Source organism: Anthonomus grandis, chromosome 3 (assembly GCF_022605725.1).
Source record: "Anthonomus grandis grandis chromosome 3, icAntGran1.3, whole genome shotgun sequence".
NCBI classification, from domain to species: domain Eukaryota; kingdom Metazoa; phylum Arthropoda; class Insecta; order Coleoptera; family Curculionidae; genus Anthonomus; species Anthonomus grandis.
The window spans coordinates 18,820,963-18,842,922 of record NC_065548.1 but is presented as its reverse complement, the minus strand read 5'-3'; the positions used below and the strand labels follow the sequence as shown (position 1 = coordinate 18,842,922).

The window sequence follows — 21,960 nt, the reverse complement described above, 5'->3', positions numbered from 1 at the left end:
CCTAGAAACGTCGAAAAACGTGTTATTTTTTCTTTAAAAAATTTATTTGCAATCCGAACTTTACAGATCACTATCCTATAGCCCTGAAATGTCCTCTATCGAGAACCATTTAACCTAAAAATTTGGCAAAACAAGCCTATAACTTATTACAAAATATTGAACAGATATATAAAAGTAAAATAGGTAAACAAAAAATTAAATTTTCAACAAAAAATAGAGTTATTTTTTTGTTTTTTTTTAACTTGTTTTAATTATCTTAAGATTTATTGAAGCTATAATAATGGAGATCAATTTACCGTGTTATTAAATATCTGTATTTATTCTCTAGTTTCTATATTTAAGCTAAGACTGATATATTACTGAAACTATTTTACCTAATGTCACTAGACTTGCATCCACACACTAATTTTTACAAAAAACAAATTATTAAATAAAAATTTTATTATTTCTTAAAAAAGAAACCATTTGTATTCAAGAAACAAGTTTAACTTACCATATTTCTCTTTTATTTTTTTTTATATAAGTTGCAAATATTTTTAAAGGAAAATTAAATAAAAATAATTTCCTAATTATACCCAAATATTCTAGTACACAAGTGAATTCTCTAACAAAACTTCTCTTATCTAATGATGCTTCAATCTTATATTCGTGTAATAGAGTTAAATTAAATTTTGTACCAACTTAATGCGTCAAGCCATGCAAATAATTTTGATATTGTTCAAAATTTGGTAGCTTACACTAATAGTCTAGGAAAATTACGTTTTGGTTTACGATAATTGTTCTGAAAATTGATTTTGGTTTAGTTTGAAATTCCTTTATTATGTGTATAACAAGTTATAGGAGATATTCTTTCTGAGTATGCTAATCATATGAGATTAGCGCTCTTAAGATAATCACGTACAATCTATATAAGGTAAAATTAGCTGTATCTCATAAATACATATTTTTTGAAACTATATTACTATGCCAGGGCAGTTAGCTCAAAAAATGGCCTTTAGGAGAAGTTTTTGCAATCAAGCTGAATTTTTCACAGATGGTAGTAGCGATCAATAGTACTTTATAAAAAAAAGTTACACCTTCTAGGAGGCTTGCTTTTTCGGCCATGTTGAATTAAAGATGGCGGATGGTACTATTTTTTAAAATATCGTAACTTTCTTATTTATTAACTGATTTTTGTCAAGTAAAAAACATTATATTTGCTTCTCACTAAAGAATGAAATAAAAATATAAAACTATTTTGACAGGTTATATTTCTGTCAAAAAAAGTTAAAAAACAAATTTACACTTTTCTTTTATCATCTTATTTTACAGGCTCAAAATTTTTCTCCAAAAATTGAGGTGGCAAAAAACTACAGCAAAATACAAAGTAAAAAATCCAGTTGACGTAAATCCCCAACAGTTCTTTAATAGAGTATTGCTCACTATGAGAAACGAAAATGATTTGAAGACGTTTTTCCAACATGAACTAAGTACCTATCCTCCGTATTTCTTTAGCCAAGGAAAACTCCGCAAAGGGAATAAGTCTGTTCTGATTTCCCATTTTTGTAAAGATAATTTTGAATTTGAGAAACCCGACACACTAAAAAATACACTTTCAGTCATTGATGGTGGTTGCTTACTACATAAAATTGTCTGGCCCAAATTAGTAACATTTGGCGATATATTTAAAATCTATTGCCATTATGTTATTGAAAATTTTGGCTTTAACTCTTGGGTAGTTTTTGATGGTTATAGTGAAAAGTCCACCAAGGACCAGGAACATCGTAGATGTTAATCAAAAATTACGCCTAGGGTTGAGTTTCAGGAAAACACATCGCTGGTCTTCTCGCAAGCAGACTTACTATCAAATTCTTCGAACAAAGAAAGGTTTATTTCTTGCCTAGCCGAGAAGTTGAAAGAAAAGGGTATAAAAGTCACACATACGAAATCTGATTGTGACCAAGTAAGAGAGAGCCTTAACCGCAATAACAGAATGTCAATCGCAAGATGTAGTAGTCTTTGGTAATGATACAGATCTAATTGTAATTTTAATTTCCTTAGCAAATAAATCTAACCACCAGCTATACGTTTGGGCACCCAGCACGAGTGAAGCTCTTGATAAATTTTTAAATATTTTTAAAATTCAAACTTTGCTCTCAGAACAGATCCGTGAAAATCTTTTATTCATTCATGCATTTACAGGATGTGATACTACCTCGTATCCATATAAAATGGGCAAAAAAAGAGTATTTGACGTATTAAAAAATAATCCTGAAATGTATGATTTTATCAACAGTTTTAATGCCCTTTATATGAATAAGGCTGTCCTAAGTGAAGTTGGACAAAAACTTATATTAAAATTTTTTTCCGTCCAAAACTGTGAAAATCTTAATCAGCCAAGACTTCATTGCTATAAACAAATCACCTCTTCACAAGGTTTAGGATCTAATTTTGATTTGGAAAATCTTCCTCCCACAGAAGACTCCTGTAAGCAACATGTATTTAGAGTGTATTTACAGTTACAAAGCTGGAGAGGAAACGAGTTGGACCCACTTGAGTGGGGGTGGTTTTCCAATGGTAATGAGCTTTTCCCAGTAACATACACATAACCCCCGGGGCCCGAACACCTAATGGCTACTTTTTTTTGCAAATGCAAAGATCTATGCACAGCAAACTGTATTTGTGCTTCGTATAATCGAAAATGCGGCGTTTTATGTAAAAAATGCAATTTAGTGAAAAAATGCACCCAGAATTGATTTGGATGAAGTGGAAATAGGTGATGAAGTTTAAGTAAAATGTAACCAAATAAGTCGTTGTAACTTTTAACGATAAATAGTTATATATTATTGTTAGTTGAAAGCTATTAGAAGTTTGTAATTTTTTGGCACAAAAAAGAATACCTACCAATATATAATGTTCCTTATTATTAAGAATAACAATGTTTTTTTTTTATTTTTTTTAATGTTTATATTTCTTTTATAAGTTAAAACCAAACTGTTTTTGTTATAAACATATTTTTGTTTTTAGTGTATTTGTACAAAATATTTTGGTACATAAATCAAACAAGAAGTAAAGTTACATCCTGCATAAGTTTCATTATTATTTTTTTTTTGGTATTTTGTAAGCGCTTTTTAACTCTGACTCCTAAAGTACCTATCATAAATTTGGCGACTGTTTTAAAATTAAAACAAAAACGCATAAAAGACTCCACATATTTTAACTTTTTTTGGTAAAGAATACGGTTGGCTAAAAGTTGAAGAAAAGCTTTTCGATTTTTTTATTTCTTTATTTTGGCAGAAATATGACCTGTCAAAGTAGTTTTATATTTTTGTCTTATTCTCTAGTTAAAAATAAAGATAATGTTTTTTACTTAACGAAAATTTGGTAATAAATAAGAAAGTTACGATTTTTTTAAGAATAGCACCAACCGCCATCATTAATTTAACATGGCGGAAAAAGCAAGCCTCCGAGAAGGTGTAACTTTTTTTTACAAAGTACTCTTGATGAGTACTAGCATATGTAAAAAATTCAGCTTGATTGCAAAAACTTCTCCTATTTTTACTAACTGCCCTGGCGTATACATGATTATAAAGATAATATGTAAGTAGATTTTTTAATATCAACTCTGATTTTATCATTACTCTATAGATAGTAAGGTTTATCTATACATTAATTAAGATCCATTGTAGCCACTTAAATCTGTATTTTAAAGAAACGGTTTGATACAGAATAAATGACGGATTTTCTAACTTAGCATCAAGAACACCAGAAGTAACGACCATTATTAAACTTACATACTTCGCAAAGGAGAATTTGCTTACTCATAAGCGTAGTGTTTCTTTACATAGTAATGACATTTACCATATAATCTTTTCATTAATCAGCTCTAGAGCTGTATATAAGGTTAAACATCAGTATCTTTAGTATATTACTGACGTATTATGGCGTTGATAGAGTGACCTATATTTCTAAACTCACATTTTAAACTTGTGTATAAGGTGTGCATATCTTGGTCATTATTAGAAGTATATTTGCATGAAATTTGTAGTACTTCGTAGACCCATAATTAAGTCAGATTGACACTACAGTTCCTTTACAATCACTTGTATCTCCAACTTAAAAAAACCGTTTAATTCTAAAGTAAATCTACAATGCAAAAGCTTTTTAGAGACGATGAATATTTTAGTTTTTTGACCAGATTCCAAAACCTTTAAATCCATACAATTAAGGGGATTATTTCTACATTTGCGTACTCTTTCCTTAAGAAAAAAATTATAAAATATATAACTTACATTGTCCTTTTCTTTTTAATAAAGGGATAAAGTACTCTGAGATCCTTTAATTACAAAAAAAATATATATAATTTTTTATACTTTTTCTCACATAATAGAAGAAGTTTTCAGAAAATCGGTTTAAATTATAATAAACGCTCATTCATTATAAGAATCTTTTTAAATAAAAAAAATATATATTATATTTATTACCTTTTTAAATCAACTATTTGGAAACTTCTAGTTTATTAGGTTTTCCTTGTTTCTAATAATATAGAATATGTGAACAAAAGAACAATTTATTGTTACATTTCATTTCTAAGTTTTGCTGATATAGGTATATTGGATTTTTTGTTATACTTAAAAGCCCTTACATTCAAACGATTCTCTTAGCAATATGATTTATTGCTAGTAAAGGAATCGTATTTTATTGGCTTTTGCTAAATTTGTTTAGCTTATTACATTCCATGGCAAAGTACTAATATTGCTATTTTTAAATAGTTTATTATTAAGAGGTCTTTTTACATAGTTTTAATTCCGATGTACTAAATAAAAAAACAGTAGTGTGAACTCTAGCATACTGATATGTTAATTCACTGCACAGATACGTAAATCTTAAACTCGAAAACAAAGTACAGAAAAACATTAAACAAGAACACTACTTGACGTCTTATCACAAATTACTCTAACCCAGATGTGGAAGTCTGGCAAAAACGCGAATCGATTTCTCTTACCCGAGAAAGTGGTCTTAGATAAACCATATGGATTGTGAGTATTAAGTTTATTTAAATTAAATAACTCTAACCTATATTATTTCAATGCGTAATATGCTACAGAACTAGCTAATTTACTATACACTTAAACACAATCAATATAAAGCAACTAACATATAAAATAAGAAATAATATTAATAATAAGTCAAACCAGCAGCTCGAGGTTTATGCGAACGCATACGGTATAATGATAATTCTAGAATGTAACATAGGATTGTGTGCAAAATATGGGATCCGTTAGTACTTAATTGTAGTTTATACAGGGCCCTACAAAAACGTTCTGTGATGTATGCAAGGATTACAGCTTTTCGGTAAGATTCCAAAACACGTCAAGTTTATTTCTGAGAGGCACAAGCTTGAACGCATAAAATATAGCAAAACCAACAACCCTCTAGGTTCAGGTGTCATCAGCCAATTTTTTTTAAATAGCAATCGATCTCTGACAAACCTTTACCTTTAATTACTTATACGTTCTTGCTTAGGTTTAAAATCCATCTTTTAGAGAATATGAAGCTATAAATAGGCAACCACACGTTTGAGGAAAAATCCAAAAATCGATTTTATTTTACGTTGTTAGTTAAAGTAAATGCTTTCGAAAGGATAACCAACTTGTATCGGTTTGCAAATAATTTTGGCTTATTTTAGCCAGTAAACAAATCTCGTTTTTCAAATTTAGATATGCCAGTTCGTTGTTTTATGACTTGTTAATAGAAAGAGTAGAAGGTATTAAGCCCTTTTTTGCAAACAAAGAATTTAAAAATAAGGCCACAAAATAAGGTTTAGCAGATAGATATTAACAAACATATTTCTATTATATTCTTATAAAAAACATATTTCTTATAAAAAAGTTTGTCTCGAATTGGTGGCTAAATTTTGCAAAATAGTTTTTGTATGTGGTAGCTTGTAAATCCTGTATTATTGGGGCAAATTACGATAAATGATATACTAAGTGTAAAACAATTGGCAATTTCCACGTGCGTAACTTGTACAAGTATCCAACGAATATTATGGATAGAAAAAAATGCATGTTCCATCCTTAAGAGATTTGGGCAGTGCATGAGCTAGATGAAAACGAAGAATTTTGCAAAACTATAACTGTGTGATTGATGGTTATTTCATATTTAAAATGTGTTTTTTCGATGAGTATAGTTTCTTTTTAAATAATTTATTGAATCGACAAAACTTTCATAACTGGTCTAATATGAAACCAGGGATTTCTTATGAAACACTCTGACAACACTCCCCGAAGTTGCATGTATGTGCTTGCATCTTAAGTAGTTTCATTATAGGTCCTTTTTTCTTCTTGAAAATAAACAGGCGATATGTTCTTGGACTTGTTACAAGACGTTACTGACGTAGCTCTAATAAAAATCCTAGAGAACCACCATGCATACCATGAACATAAACAGATCGTCCAGCAAGACGAATCTCTTCCATATTCTTTTATAAATGTGTCCAATGAATTGTATTTAGGATGCTGGATTCAAGGGAAATGTGCAATTCGGTAACTCTTGATTAACAGACTTAATTTCCCTAAATTTTCTAGTGTGAAGGTACATAAAAAGTAAATTTTACAGTACTCCACCTAACAAATTTGCACAAATCATTGACGTACAAGTGACACTACGAATGTTTCAAAATCTACGACCTGTATAAACCTGAGGTTGGCAAACAGCAGGTTTTTGTATTATCACAATACAAATTTAAATATTTTTCGTCACTTGTATTGTTGTAAACCCATTTTTAAAAACTAAGCAGCAACATATAGATAGTTAAAAGTATTTTTTATTGAGGAATCACTTAACCATCATTCCAACTTAAAGAAAATTGGTTGATGATACCCCCTTTTATAGACGTGTTGTTTTTTAGGTTAAAACTTATCCCCTTTAAAAGCAAATTTGACCAAGTTATAGACACACGAAACTTCCAAAAATGAATGATAAGAGATCTAATGTACACACCGATATATGCAGAAAATGTCTTCAATATAAGGAAACGCTAGATTACTATTAATTACTGATGGATGCAAAATATTAGTATGTACAGAATATACCCACAGACAAAACATGACAAAAATAAATGATCATCAGACACTTTCAAAATGTCTTATACTACAAATATTCGTTAACCACGATTATAGATACCAATAAATACAAACTATACTGGGGAGAAATTCACGAAATTCATCAAAAAGTTCTTTTCCATCCTGTATTGCCTTGCAGTATCTGATGAATTTTTCTTTATACTACTAAACAGTTCATTATATTAATATCCTACTTAAACTTTAGTGATCTTTAAATTAAATATTTTTGTTACGAAAGGGTGTATGCAGTAAGGCCAGAAAGCTTTGCTTTCTTGTTTTGAATCGGGATACACATATGCAGTAAAGAAAGTAGAAACCCTTTGGGCTCCTAATCTTTCAAAATAAGATATGAAGTCTACGGTTAAATAGATAAAAGTTTCAGCAATTTTTTATAATAATCCTAAATTATAAAACACAAATTTTTAAAATATGTTAAATGGAGATAAAATTTGGAGACCACTTATATTATAAAAATTCAAGAATTTCCTCTAAATGTTTATTAAAAAAAAATAATTTTCACAATCAAGCTGCTTCTCAATGACGTTATGATGATAATATTAAGGAATTAACGAGGAAAAATATTCTTTAGTATTATAAATTTCATGAAATCCAATATTGAAGAGGTTGTTTTTTTTTTTAAAAACAAATATACGTTCTACTTATGTGGCCTGGGAATTTAAACAATTTGAAAGTTCAAACTAACTTTATAGATACGCTGAGTATAATATGCACGTTGATCAGACAAGATTCACCGGTTATCTTATTTAAGAATTGGCTTTTTTTCTGTTAATCTTAATTAGCGGCATGTCTAATGCATCACAAGTAGCGCATACGTGTCTAACAATAAGGATGTCGGCTATGCGAATTCTAAGGTATAATAGTAGGCGTTATTTCACACAGAATTTAAAAATAATTTACTAAGTAATTTATCAGGAAGTTTAACTAAGTAAATAATGTGAAATAAAAAAATAAGAATCCAAAGGGGAGCCTAAGAACGTTGGCAATTGTAGAAGAAAGTTTTGTGTGAACAAAATGTATATAGTTGCAATAATACAAACGTTACTTCTGTAAAAACTAAAACTAAAGATTTGATAAATTGTGCATTACCTAAAGTGTACTAACGGAATATAACAACTTTTCAAATAATTTAAATGTATTCTACTAAATCAGCAAATCAACACAAAAGCTATTGTCTAGAATAAACTATGTTTCAATAAAATAAGTTATAGCAATATATGTCACACTTAATTAGGTTGTGCTACAGTAAAAATTAATATATGCCTTCCATAAACATACATTACTCAAATTCACCTCGCTCTTTCTTGGACTGCAAACAAAAGCATTATTTTTATTTTAATAAGTAAGTATTCAGGTACAGTTGATATTTTATTTATATGTATACATGAGTAAACAGAATTTTATCCTACAATTTAACACGGCAGAGACATTAACAATGTATCAGGTTTTGCAGAGATCGATAAAATTATTTATATCCGGTAATCTGAAAATGCACGTTGTCAAGCAAGGAAATTCTAGGAACAATTTTCCTCAATAATTAGCTGATTTTACTTTAATCTTCATTAGTGCTGTCATGTCTAGTACAGTAATTACCGCAGAAATGTATATTAAGGATTTTCATTCATATGTAAACTTAAGGGTATAATAAGTAAAAGTTCAGTTTTAAAATTGATAGATGTACCTGCTGTAGATCAGAAATGTTAATTTAATATTTATATTTTAATATAAATAATTGAATTTTACATGTGTTAAATTCTGTAAAATTTTAAACTACCGAATTATGCGAGCTATCTGTTGTCATGAATTGCACTAGCCTGTGGTATTGGCATATGAATAAGTGTACATCAGAATAAATTTATAATATTTAAATGATATTAAGTGCATCTCGCCCCATGATTTATAATTTTTTATTGTGGCGTCGAAAATAAATTTTTAACTGAACGTATATTATATCTCATAAATAAGCTAGAAACATGAATTAAAATCTTTCTTATAAGATATGAGTAAATATATGTGCAGTAACTAAATATAAATTGAACAGGCTAAGCTCACAGATAACATGAAGTCTTAGTATATTTTACATTTCAGCAGTTTCGTATGGTACAAAGCACATTGACTTTATGATTTTATGAAAATTTTCTCAGACAGAAACTAAGTAAGTAGCTGACTGGCAAATATGCTAGTAGCAATAGTTGCCTATAATATATAGTAAGTAGCTGACTGGCAATTATGCTAGTAGCAATAGTTGCCTATTTGCCATTAATAACATCTTATTTTTTTTTAGGTGAATTACAAAGGGCTAATTAGTGTTAGTGATAGTTGATTCTTTGGTAAAAAATTTCTTTAAATGTGGATTCTAACATGAAAACTGGTTTGACCGGATTTTTAGGCATATTTTTGTTTTGGTAGAAGGGCCATCTAATACTTAGGGATAATAATTGTTTATAGAATAAACTATTAGAAAAGGATTACTAACTTCGCACTAATAATACAACAAATGTTATCGTTGAATAGTATTTAAGGAGCTTTTTACTTCTTTAAAATTAATTCGTTTTTAATATTACACTAATAGTAAATTTATCAATATTGTTCTAATACTAAAGCTTTTTGTTATAGCTAAATTGGTAGAATGTAGTCATTTAGGTTTTTTTTAGTAAACATTTTTTAATATTGATCTAATTGAAGAATATGAAAATCATTTCTTTTAAAGGATTTTTTAATTTGTAAAATTTTCTTAAGATCACTTTAAATTTATTAATTGTTTTATACGATAAAGAAAGTCGATTTAGTGCATCAATTTGTAATTTATTTTCAACTATTTGGTTGCATCTGATTGCCTGTTAAATTATTAATGCCACTTTTTAAACAGTTAAATTCTGTAATAACTTGTTTTACATCTATGGCTTGTAAAAACGACTAGTTAAAATAAAACTTTATGAAAGCCATCTCTCTCCTAAAATTGATCTTATAAGGGTTTCAATAATTTTTCTTATTTTGAAAATCTATACCATTTATTGTTAAAATGAAAAACATTCTGTTTGTATATACTTCATAATATATGGTCAATAATATCATTCGATATATCCTACTAACTGCAAGAGTTTTCGTTGTAGTTTAGACAAGTAAACTTATAAAGAACTTTTTTTAGCGTCAGATTTTGAGTATCAGATTGGCAGTCGTGTTTGCTTTCATTGAATACTACGTCGGTACTTTTTTTCAATTTTACTTGATTTGTTGCGTTAAAATTTTACCACATTATTATGCTATATTTAGCGGAACAAGTGTTTCCTAATGAACTGAGTTTAGCTTAACTAGACTTCTTTTGCAAACAATAATTCAAACTCAAAATCCTGTACTAGTAGTTGTCAATTTTTTATCGTTAACACTTCATACTTAGTGGAAGTGCTATTTTAGTTAAGCAAACTATTAAAACATTTTTCTGAAAAATTGATAAAAGAATCGAAGTTTTGAAGTTTGAAAATTTTCTGTTGAAGAGAGTTTTAGAATTCTCCCTTCGTTTTTATAAACCTTTTTAATTTATACATTAAACTGGAGATATTGATATATTTCTGGATAAATATGGCTTTTTATTATACCCATTTTCCCTATATTTTAAAGTTATTATGGCTGATTATATAGCTAAAGTCAAACGATTTAAAATTGCATCTTCTTTTTCCCACACGAATAACATCCTCATCTGCGGCTGCTATTAATTATTTGGGTACTAATTTAAATAATGTATCATGTATAGTACTCTTTTCTGGCATTGCTGACCATGAAGCATATCTTGCTAAGATTCCATGCAACATTGAATTGTCTTGGTCTCATTATGTACGCAACATTTTTTAGTAGGGCGATTTTCAATGCTTTTTCTTCTGCTACACTAATGCTGCCTTAATTATTTGAAATTCCATTTACCTTATTTTTTCATGTGCTATGTAACAAGATAAATAATTTTTTCTATAAAAAAGGCTTAAAATAAGAAATAGAAAACCAAGGATTACAGAGGGCTAAGTTATGCAAATATACTAGTAATAAATACATTATTTTTGATCATTAGAAATACTGTAGTCTATACACAGAGACAATCAAAAACAGCAAAGGCTAAATCTGATCGCTTAAATGTGTCATCAAATAGGCAGAGAAAGACTAGAAATATGTGAGTAGTAATATTAATAAAATATATGACCTTACATTATATTCAGCAAGTATTAACATTTTGTTGGATTTTTCAGCAAAAAGAAGTTTAACATTCTTTTTTCTTTCATCCTGTTAATCTCAGCAAAGTTCAAAATGCTAATAAACCCTTAAAAAGCCGTAAGTCATCGGGAGTTGATGAAATATCATCAAAGTTATTACTCTATTTGCCTGACTCAGCAATAGATACCTTAGTTTCTGCCATAAACAATTTCAGACATAATGGCATTTTTTCTTTGTGTTTAAAGGAGGTAGTAGTTATACCTCTTTATACTAGCTCTTTATAGCCCCTCCAAGATAATTGAAAAACTTGCAAAATTGCAAAGATAAATTTTGGACTCATGATGCTGTTTTTAGCTTTTTGGAGAATGTCTATGTATCCTTGATTTCTGAAGAGTCAGCGGCGGAAGTTTTTTATGATCTATCCAAGGCATTTGATTGTATATATCATGAAATATTATTGTCTAAGCTCAATAAATATTATTTAAGAGATGTGGCATTGCAATAGCTAAAATCGTATCAGTCAAATTGTACTCAGCGAGTCACAGGATTTGGGTCTGATTCTAGATCCTTTAAGTCTAGAGCACCTCAAGGTTCGGTGTTAGGATCACTATTAATTACTTTTGCTATATGTAAATTACTAAGGTTTATTGAGATTGCAGGATAAATTGGTTTATTTTGCTGATGATACTCATTTTGTGGCGTCATAAGGTTTCTGATCAGATTAGAGCTCAGGTTTTCGAGGATCTTAAGGTTTTATTAAGATAGTGTGCTTAAATCAAGCTTGTGTTTAATGTGTAATATCTTTATTATAGGATTTAAATCTGACGTCCAGGGTACGATGTTTAGTGAAGATTTCCCCTTGCAAAACAAAGCAAACTACAAGCTGCTTGGTATTACGAATCAAAGATCAACATTTTTTATTTTCTCTTTTTACTTTGAATACAAATAATCTTAGTTATAAATGTCCTAAACATTAGATATTAAAAAGATAGAAGCCAAGTTAAAAATAATTATATTAACTAAGGCTTGTTAGAGCCTTAACCATTTTTTTAACGATACTTTTTGTCCTATGCTCTAACATCATATTTATATTTTTTAATACCTTTCCTTTTGTTCTATTATTGTTTTATGAACTTCCTCCAATTTTTGTTTTTGGCAGAAGTTTTACTTATTTTTAAGCCTGTTTTGCTATTTTTTGATATTATGATCTTAAAATTTCTTAGTTTAGAAATATGCTATGTAGCGGAGTAAAAATCGGCTCGAATTCTCGCGTTTTTTTTTTTGAGGTATAACCAGATAAGTCCCATACTAAATTAGTATAATAACAATATTACTGGGCATCTGAAACCGAGTTCTACGACATCGCTAGGATATCCCGATTTTTTATATATTGAAAAAACTTCAAGAATCGCGATAATTTAGAAACTCAACTTTTTGACACATAACTCGCTCTATCTCAAAAACCGCTCTAGTTACTAAAATGATTTTTTTTTTAAATTTTTAAACGCATTTCTTTGCGCACATATTGCAATAGAAAAAATGTAAATAGTGTTTTTTTTTTTGTTATTCAAAAAATTTTAAAAATGTTCTGTTTACCGTTTATGGAGATACTTTTTTTAGCAATAGAAAAACTTTTTTATTTAAAGAAATTTTACCATATAGTCTGGGAGGAAAATGTAGCAGACATATTAAAAAAGTTTTTAAAAGAAACTGCAACCATTTATCTCTAATAGATTTTGAGTTATCGATTTTTGAATTCGGATCTCAAATCGCAAGTGATCGCGCGCCAACTAAAAAGGGATTTATTCCACTCACCGCGGGTTGTAGTCACAGACAATTTTTTTTTACTAACTGTACTTTATTGTACTGTACTTAATTTAACTGCACTTTTTACTACCGTAACAGTCTGTTCAGTTTATTGTAGTACGTTTCTGTCTGACGTGCCGGTTAGTGATTTCGATGTAATACGATTTTAATTAGGATTTGGATTAAATAAAAGGCAGAAAATATGGTTGACAAGGGAAACAAAATCTAAGAAAATGAAAAAAAAATTGTCGGAGTGGCGTTCTGAGGATAAATCAAAATGAGGGTAGTTCTTATGAACGGTTTGCTCCCATGCACTTGCTGCATGTAAAACTTTTCTCCATAAATAAAAGGCTCTCGTTACATTAGTTTTCTACTTTTTAAAATTTAGTACATTTTCGATTCCGAATCAGATATTTCATTTTCAAAATTCATTTTATTGCTGCACAATTTGCATTTGCATTGGCAGCAACATTTCAAGCCATGTGTTACACAAACACATCGGGTGGTGCAGCCTCTGTCGGAACAGCAAATTGATAGAGCACTTCGAACATTTTCCGGTACAGGTTCTTTCGTGGTTAATATAGGAGTACAATATTTGGGGTGCTTGTATAGGTTTTTCTACAGGCAACATGAAATTTAAGTATAATCCTACCATCTCCTTTTTCATTTCCAATAATTTTTTCCCGCAAGTGTCCATTCTTTTTTCTGCTGCCTGAAGTATTGTCTCCATGCCGGTTTTGGTAGAATTCTGAACTACCAAACTGTCGCCTTGGTCTAAAGATTTGCCACAAAAAATACATTTCACATCCATCTCTTTAATGTTTAGATCCACTCATTCACTATATTATACTAACTAAAACACAACTACTCACTATATACTATATGCGCACATTAATCGTCTTTGAGTCTTATTTTTAATATTATTTTCGTAAAACAACGCAAGAAGTCATAAAAACAACTAACATGAAAGGGCTAGCGTCTTTGAAAAACTAAAAAAGCACCTTTATATTTTTTCGACTCGCCACTAATCTCAACGAAACGGAGTGCGCAGGATTGCCGGGATGCCGCGTCGGTTTATTTGTATACTAGACGCATTTAAAAATATTGTGCATGCCAATTTTTCGAATTTCAAATTTTGGGGTATCAACTTTTCAAATAAATAGGTATTTCAAATTAAAAATTTCAATATAATAGTAAAGCGTACTTGCAGTGCGCGCGGTTAGTAGAAAGTTGCCGAGGGACAACGTCGAAAGTGTTCCTGCGATTGGAACCCCGAATTGAAAAATCGATAACTCAAGATCTATTAGAGATAAACGGTTGCATTTTTTTTTTAAAACTTTTCTAATGTGTCTGCTATATTTTCTTTGCAGACTGTATGGTAAAATTCTTTCAAATAAAGAAGTTTTTCCATTGCTGAAAAAAGTCGCTCAATAAACGGTGACTAGCTCATTTTTTAAATTTTTTGATAAACAAAAAAAAAAACACTACTTCAATTTTTTCTATTGCAATATGTGCGCAAAGAGAGTCGTTTCAAAATTTAAAAAATCATTTTAGTAGGTAGAGCGGTTTTTGAGATAGAGCGAGTTATATGTCAAAAAGTTGAGTTTCAAAATTACCGCGATTTTTGAGGTTTTTTGAATATGAAAAAAATTGGGTCACCCTAGCGATGTCGTAAAACTCGATTTCAGATGCCAATAAACATGCCTAATAAGATAGTATGATCTGGTTATACCACAGATGTAAATAGCTCCGCACGGAGCTCCCTGCGAAGCTATTTACATCTGTGGTTATACCTTCAGAAAAAAATCGATAAATAAGCGTCTTTCGACCGCGTTTTTACTGCACCAATGGTGCTTTTATGATATTTTAATTTTTTAGTTCTTAGGATACACTAAGTAATACGTTTATTAAATAAATTAACGAAATCTAATTTTACTCTTATTTATGTGAAATAAATTGTAACTAAATGTTAGTTTAACATAAAAAATAAAGTCTTTTATTATACCCATATTAAGGATATAGCCTTAAACCTGTTTTAACTACAACATCTTAATATAAAATTGTAGACTTCATTATTTTTAATTTACTACACAAGTAGGGTGAATATTTTGTGAAAATCGTACCTGCTGAGCTTGCTTTTAAATTCTAAATCTAAAAGTTTAGCTTTGTGAGGTTGCTTTATTAAAAAACCTGTATAGCTTATATTCAACAGCTATATTTATTTTAAAGAGTCGACACTTGAACACTTTTAAAAAGTTTGCCTTTATACGTAAGCAAACAAAATATTAAAGTGAAATTTAAAAGCAGCAGATGCATCAATATTAAAATGTATGATTTTGTACTTTGAACTAATGCTTATTTAATATTTTATTTTTTTAATTCCATAAATTTTGTAAATAATGTTTATTCATCTTAGTAAAATTGATTTTTAATAATAATAATAGATAATATTAATATTTTAATTTTATACTTAACATTCATTTGTCGTCTATATTATCATTGTGCATTTTTTTTTAAATGTAATCACATGTAATATTTCTTTATATGAAATTAATTTGTTTAGTAATTGGCTGCTTTAGTATAAAATACCCAAATAAAAAAATGTAACTACATATCTATTTGCTTCGTATTAAATGAATTTTAATACTTGACATACTTGCACTTTTTGTATATACTTAACTATTAGAAATGTTTTGATAAATAATCCGATATATTTTATTTATTCTTATCATATAACCATTAAAAGAAACTCAATTAAACTTATTTGCAAAGTAGAAAAAGGAAAATTCAAAAAGTTTTAATACGTGCTGGTAATTGGAAAAATTGTTCATCTACTTGTCTTGTAGCGCGTCAACGTAACAACTTTAAATTGAGTTTTTAACTCCAAGTACAACGAATATATTTAAAATTGGGTTGAATTTTGAAAGTTGGATTTTCATCATAAAGGCATATTTTTGAAAGCATGTACGATGGTAATACATACATAAATAAATAATAAAAACTATATATATATATATATATATATATATATAGTTTAATTAATTAGTTTAATTAATAGTTTAATTAAATTAGTATCTTAGACAGTAATTTCCATTACTAAAATTATTAGAATATATAAAGCTTTTTAATCCTCAGACTGATTGCTTTGGGCAATTTAAAATTTTCCGTTTCAGAAAAAAATTGCGCAGAGTAACAAGCTTTATCTTTTTTTAATGTAAATTTCCATATAAATTAATAATAAAATACTATTTTTATGTAGCCCTAACACCACGGGTAGTAACATTTTATTCAATGTAACAAGTATAGAATAAAAATGGGTTTATATAAAAATATTCTATTGTATTTTAAAAGGGCTTTGACACTTTTGTAGTATATATTATAATATTTTATAATTATAAAATAGTTATTTATGTAACAAGTGTGTAAAATGAGCCTTTTTAATTCGCATAAATAAAAAAAGGGATTTTCCACTCTTTTTTTTTGTAACATACAAAATTTTTTCTACTACCGAAGAAAACATAAAAAAAAATCAAAAATATCAGATTACTTTAGGCACTTAAGGCAACTATACGGTAAAAAAAGTCAAAACAGTTGTTGACAAATTATAAATTAAACGTCACAACGTTACGCACTAGTGCGTAAACAGTGAAAGTTTACACACCTTGGGAAGTGTGTAAAGTGACCACTTTACGCACGGTAGTAGAAAAAGTATTTTTTAGTATAAGGTGTATTTTAGTATCAAAGGAACTAGCCACCTGTTCACCGATGCAGAAAAATTCGTGAACCATTTAAGTATAACTTGCATCTCAACTATACTTAATGTACCAATGATTCGATAGTTCCACTATAAGCTGTTGATCTTAAAATCTCCTTATGCCGCAAAAATTTATTTGGTAAACATCTCTTAGCTGATTTTGCTTGCACAACCATTAAAGTGTGTTTTTATTAAAAATATTATTAAGATTGGTATCTCTTTTTAAATGTCTCACTTCTCTATATCTTTTATTATAATATAATAATATTATGTGGTGTTGCATCACAGTATGTACATTATGTAAAAGTGTTGGATACTACCAATTAGTCAAATAATTAAGTTGTTATGCTAAATCAGGATCATTTTCGTCGGACTCGAATGTGCTAATCAGCCATCCTCAATGTCACTATCGTTTGACAAGCAACTTTTCAGGCTTCCCGATTAAACCTTTAACGAAGTCAATCACGGATGTTTCCTTTATCATATCTGTAATTGTTAAAGATAATTTAATTAAAAAAGGTTCGGTCAACAAACTTTTCGGTGTTTTATTACTTTGATTTCCTATAGCTTATTGTTTAATAAATGTTTTTTATAATTCCGCTTGTTTCAAAAGCCTAACTATCTAGTCTCAAAATGCACATTAAATTTTACAGAAATTACATGTGAACAACATGAACAAATATATTATTAGGTATATTTTTAACTTTCTGAAGTTTTTTTTTTAACTAAGATACCTGTAATATACCTATTATTATAAGTTTACTGCATTTGTTATAAATTTAAGCATATTATTAACTACTTTAAGAAAAAAACAAAAGGCTTTCAAAAAAATTGTTGCGTATTGTACGATACTTAATAGGTTCTATCCTATTCAAACGAGACACTCACTTTTAGAATAACAATGATTATTGTGATCGCTTTTGACAATAGTTTTAACTAAATAGCATTGACCTTTGAAGATCATTGACCCAATAGACAATGGCTTATTTCCTTTTCTTTGTCAGCAAGTTTTCTTTTATAATCCCCTTTGGGTTATGAAATTGACAACTAAGTGAATACTAATATTAAATTATTATTAATAAAGATTTTTTACACTTTATTTTTTGTTGCAGGTAAGAATTGTTAATATGAGGGCAAACTAGACCCCAGGAAGTAATCGATATTGGTAAGAATAGAATAAAGAGATCAATAATATATTTAATTTGACTGCATCCGTAAGTTTTATATAATGAGTTTCATTTAAGTGAAGTTTACCATTTTTAGGTTTTTGTAAAAAGATGCAATTTTGACTGTAGTTGGTTATAAATTACAAAAAACTTAATATCAAAATACTGTTGCAATTATAAATTCTCCATATGTATATCTTAAGTATCATTCCGTCTTATTCTTGCAATCCAAAATTAAATTAATATTACGTGACGCCATTTCATTTTAGATTATAATTATCTAGTATAGTAAATTGAAGGGAGCATACATAAACAGTAAAAAAATGTAATTGTGTAGAAGAAAAGAAAAGAAAATACACTTCATACAAGACTGAAGCAAATTAAATATTTTAACACCTTATACTCTATACTCTCTTTAATTCCTAAGAAAAATGTCCAGATCAAAACTGTTTAGTATCTCCTTTCTAAAACGCTCTGTATGTACTACTCTATTCTTAGATATATTTTATTAAATATTTTGTCTCTCTAAAATAATTAAAGTCTTTTTAAATTCTAAATCGATTATAACAGAAAATGTACTTTTGACGTTCTACATTTTTTACCCTTGCTACACATAAATCGATTTACGTTATTAACATCAAGCAAATTCGTTTGAAACTTTATAATAACAAGGGCCGCAAACACCCCATTCTAGGAAAGCATTGCTAAACTGAAGAGTCATTTTATTTAGATTGCTAAATTTCGTTCCAATTTCTTTCAATTTTTTCATATATAGCAAGCGAAAACGAGTATCTGTTGCAAACTTATTTGAGGATATTCTTTGCCCAAATTATGACTTTTTTTCGTTTTTGCGAAGAAATAAGTCTAATAATTATTATACAGTTAATATTATTATAAGAGTCGCACTATTAACAAAACTGATATTTGAGACTTTTTAGTATTATAATTTCTTAAATCAATCCAGTTACAAGTTTAGCCCACTTTTTCATTTATTTAAGATTAAACTAAACTTAGGTAAGCGAATCTAAATACAGAATTTGCAGTTTATATTTAGATTCTTAAGTTCTAATGCTAACTGACATACAGGGTGTTCATTTGAAAACTTCCCAGCACGGATTTATCGAAAACCACCGTTTAAAAAAAAACGCCGAAATGCGTCAAAAGGTTTGTCAAGAGGGACACCTTTCTAACCTATCTTAAAAATATTAAAGGACAAGGGGTATCGAGTAATAGTTTGTTTCAAAGGTCTTTTAAAGTCTTTTATTTTGAGGTTTGATTTTTTTTAAATCGGTCGATTCGTTTTTGAGAAAATTAGAAAAATCTTTGTTTATCTTAATTTGTTCAGATAAAAAACAAAAACATGAAAATATCAGTTATTATTTCAATAAGTGTTCTAAATGTTGCCCGTTTTTGGCCAAACAATGAAATAGGCGATATTCACATTCCTGACGGACATTTTCAAAAACATGTTGTGGGATATCAAGGCAGCCGTCGATGATGCGTTGACGAAGTTCATCCAAACTTTCAGGGAAGTAAACACAATAGATTTTTAAATGACCCCATAGAAATGTCTAACGGCGTTATATCAGGAGATCTAGCAGGCCATTCTATAGGCCCCCTTCACTCTATCCAACTATCTGGAAACTCCTCGTCTAGCCATTGCCGAACGGGAAGAACATAGTGAGGAGGAGCGCCGTCTTGCTGCAAATATATTTCAGCCTCATCAAGTATAGGGTTTCCATCATCATCGATTTGGTTTTCAATGGATTCAGTGTTAAGCGGATTGATGGTATTTTCCACCATATCTAAATAAATGTCTCCATTTAAATTTCCGTTAATAAATAGTGGCCCAGTCACTTTATTTCCTAAAATGCCTGCCCATACATTAATTTTTTGAGGGTACTGGGTATGCCCTTCTACAAATGCATGAGGATTTTCATTGCTCCAATATCGACAGTTATGCTTATTAACATATCCACTTAGATCAAATTTGCATTCATCGCTAAAGCAGATATTCTTTACATGAATAGTATTATCATTAATCGCTTCAGTCATTTTTTCACAAAACTCAACTCGCCTATCGAAATCGTCTTCGGTTAACTCTTGCAATATTTTCATTTTGAATGGATGAAATTTATGAAGTTTGGTAACTGTGTGAACGAAGCTAATGAAATACCAGTGGCAGCAACAATTTTGTTAGGACTTATTCCAAAATGACCCAAAACTTCAACTTGAGCGGCTTCATCCTAAATTCGCCGATGATCACGTTTTTTATTTGTAACAGATCCAGTTTCAGTAAACTTAGTAATAAGGTCCAAAACATACCTATGCAAAGTTATCTTCTCCGGATGTCTGGCGTTAAACGTGACGGCAGTTTGCCGAGCACATTGATTTTGGGCACCATAAATTAAAATAATTTCCACTTTTTCGGCTAGAGTGTAAACCATTTTGGAAGTAAAATCATCAATTCAACAAATAAATTTTCACTATTCCAAGACTGTCGGCAAAACAAAAAAATCTTTATTTTCCTAAGCAACCTTAAATTAATAACTAAGCAGGTATAACAATAAATACAGTTCGCCCAGGATATCTGTGTTGATGAAAAGAATGCGGAAAAAAATTCAGGTTGTTATTTAGTTTTTTCCACGTCTAATCTTCGGAATTGCTGTTTATGTTGGTAGTTTCCGTTTTAAATTATAAACGAATTGTAGATTTGGCAAACCCTTACGGGCAACTATTGAAATAAAAACTGATATTTTCATGTTTTTGTTGTCTATCTGAACAAATTAAGATAAACAAAGATTTTTCTAATTTTCTCGAAAACGAATCGACCGATTAAAAAAAATCAAACGTCAAAATAATTATCATCATAATCATCATAATATTGATTAGTCTGAGTATTATATAATTCTTCTGATATAAAATTACGAGGGCCTGAGGGCACAAAGTGATTTTGTCTAATTTGGAAATTTCGTTGTGATTGATTAGGATTATAAGTTTGCATAGATTGATTATTTCTAAAATTATAGGAGAATTATCTATAAATTATGCTCATAGGCGTCGGTCGAGGAAGATCTTTTTCTCTCATTTGATTTGGCCTAAAAACGTTTCGATTTTGGGGTGGTCTACCAAAAACTTCCGAGTTTGTTGGCAGAGGACGTTAAGGTAAAATTCTAGGGCGTATAGGAACTGGTTGAGATGGAAAAACATTTTGTCTTATAAATAGATCATGGGGTGTACTTGAGTTAAAATTATTATTATTAAAAATTATTATATTTAAATTTGGTTGGATATAGTTGGGTTGTTGTACAGATTTATTAAAATTTTGATTATACTGAGGTTTATTAATTTTATTATTATTCTGAAAGTATAAGCTATTGTTTTCTTGATTTACAAATTGAGAAGCTTCGGCTAGGGTTCTTGGCGGCATACACTGAATATTTATCCCTAAAGGCTCTTTAAGACCTGATACAAAGGCTTTAAGTGCTAATTCTGAGTACATTGTACGTTTTACGGTCGCGATTGAGGCAAGCCTCATCTCTTTGATCGGCAAAGTTTCTTTCAAGAGTTAGTTTAAGATTATTCCAAGTACTCACATTTTGAATATTTACCACAATTTTAGCATTTCCAATTAATTTACCTATTAAGCAATTAAGTAAATAAATATTTTCAAATTTATTAGGATCCGTTTGATCATAAAAGTGCTTAATTAAAGTTTCACAGTTTACGAGATATCGGTTAAGATCATTAGGGTTCCCATCAAAATTCGGGACACAATTTAAATATTCCGGCTTAAAAGTGGGCATCCTAGTATTTAAATGTAAATTTTCTAAGTTTAAATTATTACCTAATGGTGAGTCAACTGAAGAGATTTGAAGATTATTCAATACAACGCTTAATTCATCTATAT

At 29.3% G+C, this 21,960-nt stretch overlaps 1 protein-coding gene across 2 annotated transcripts in view; it reads left to right on the top strand.

Moving 5' to 3' along the window:
- LOC126734698 (cell adhesion molecule DSCAM-like) overlaps window positions 1–21,960 on the top strand; it is a 466,019-nt gene that overhangs the window by 162,633 nt on the left and 281,426 nt on the right. Inside the window, exon 3 of one of the 2 annotated variants that reach the window (XM_050438410.1) lies at window positions 17,997–18,049. The exons of the other annotated variant lie outside the window; for it this stretch is intronic. The gene's annotated coding sequence lies outside the window, so the exon portion shown is untranslated. The remainder of the gene's footprint in view (window positions 1–17,996; window positions 18,050–21,960) is intronic. 2 annotated transcript variants of the gene reach the window in all.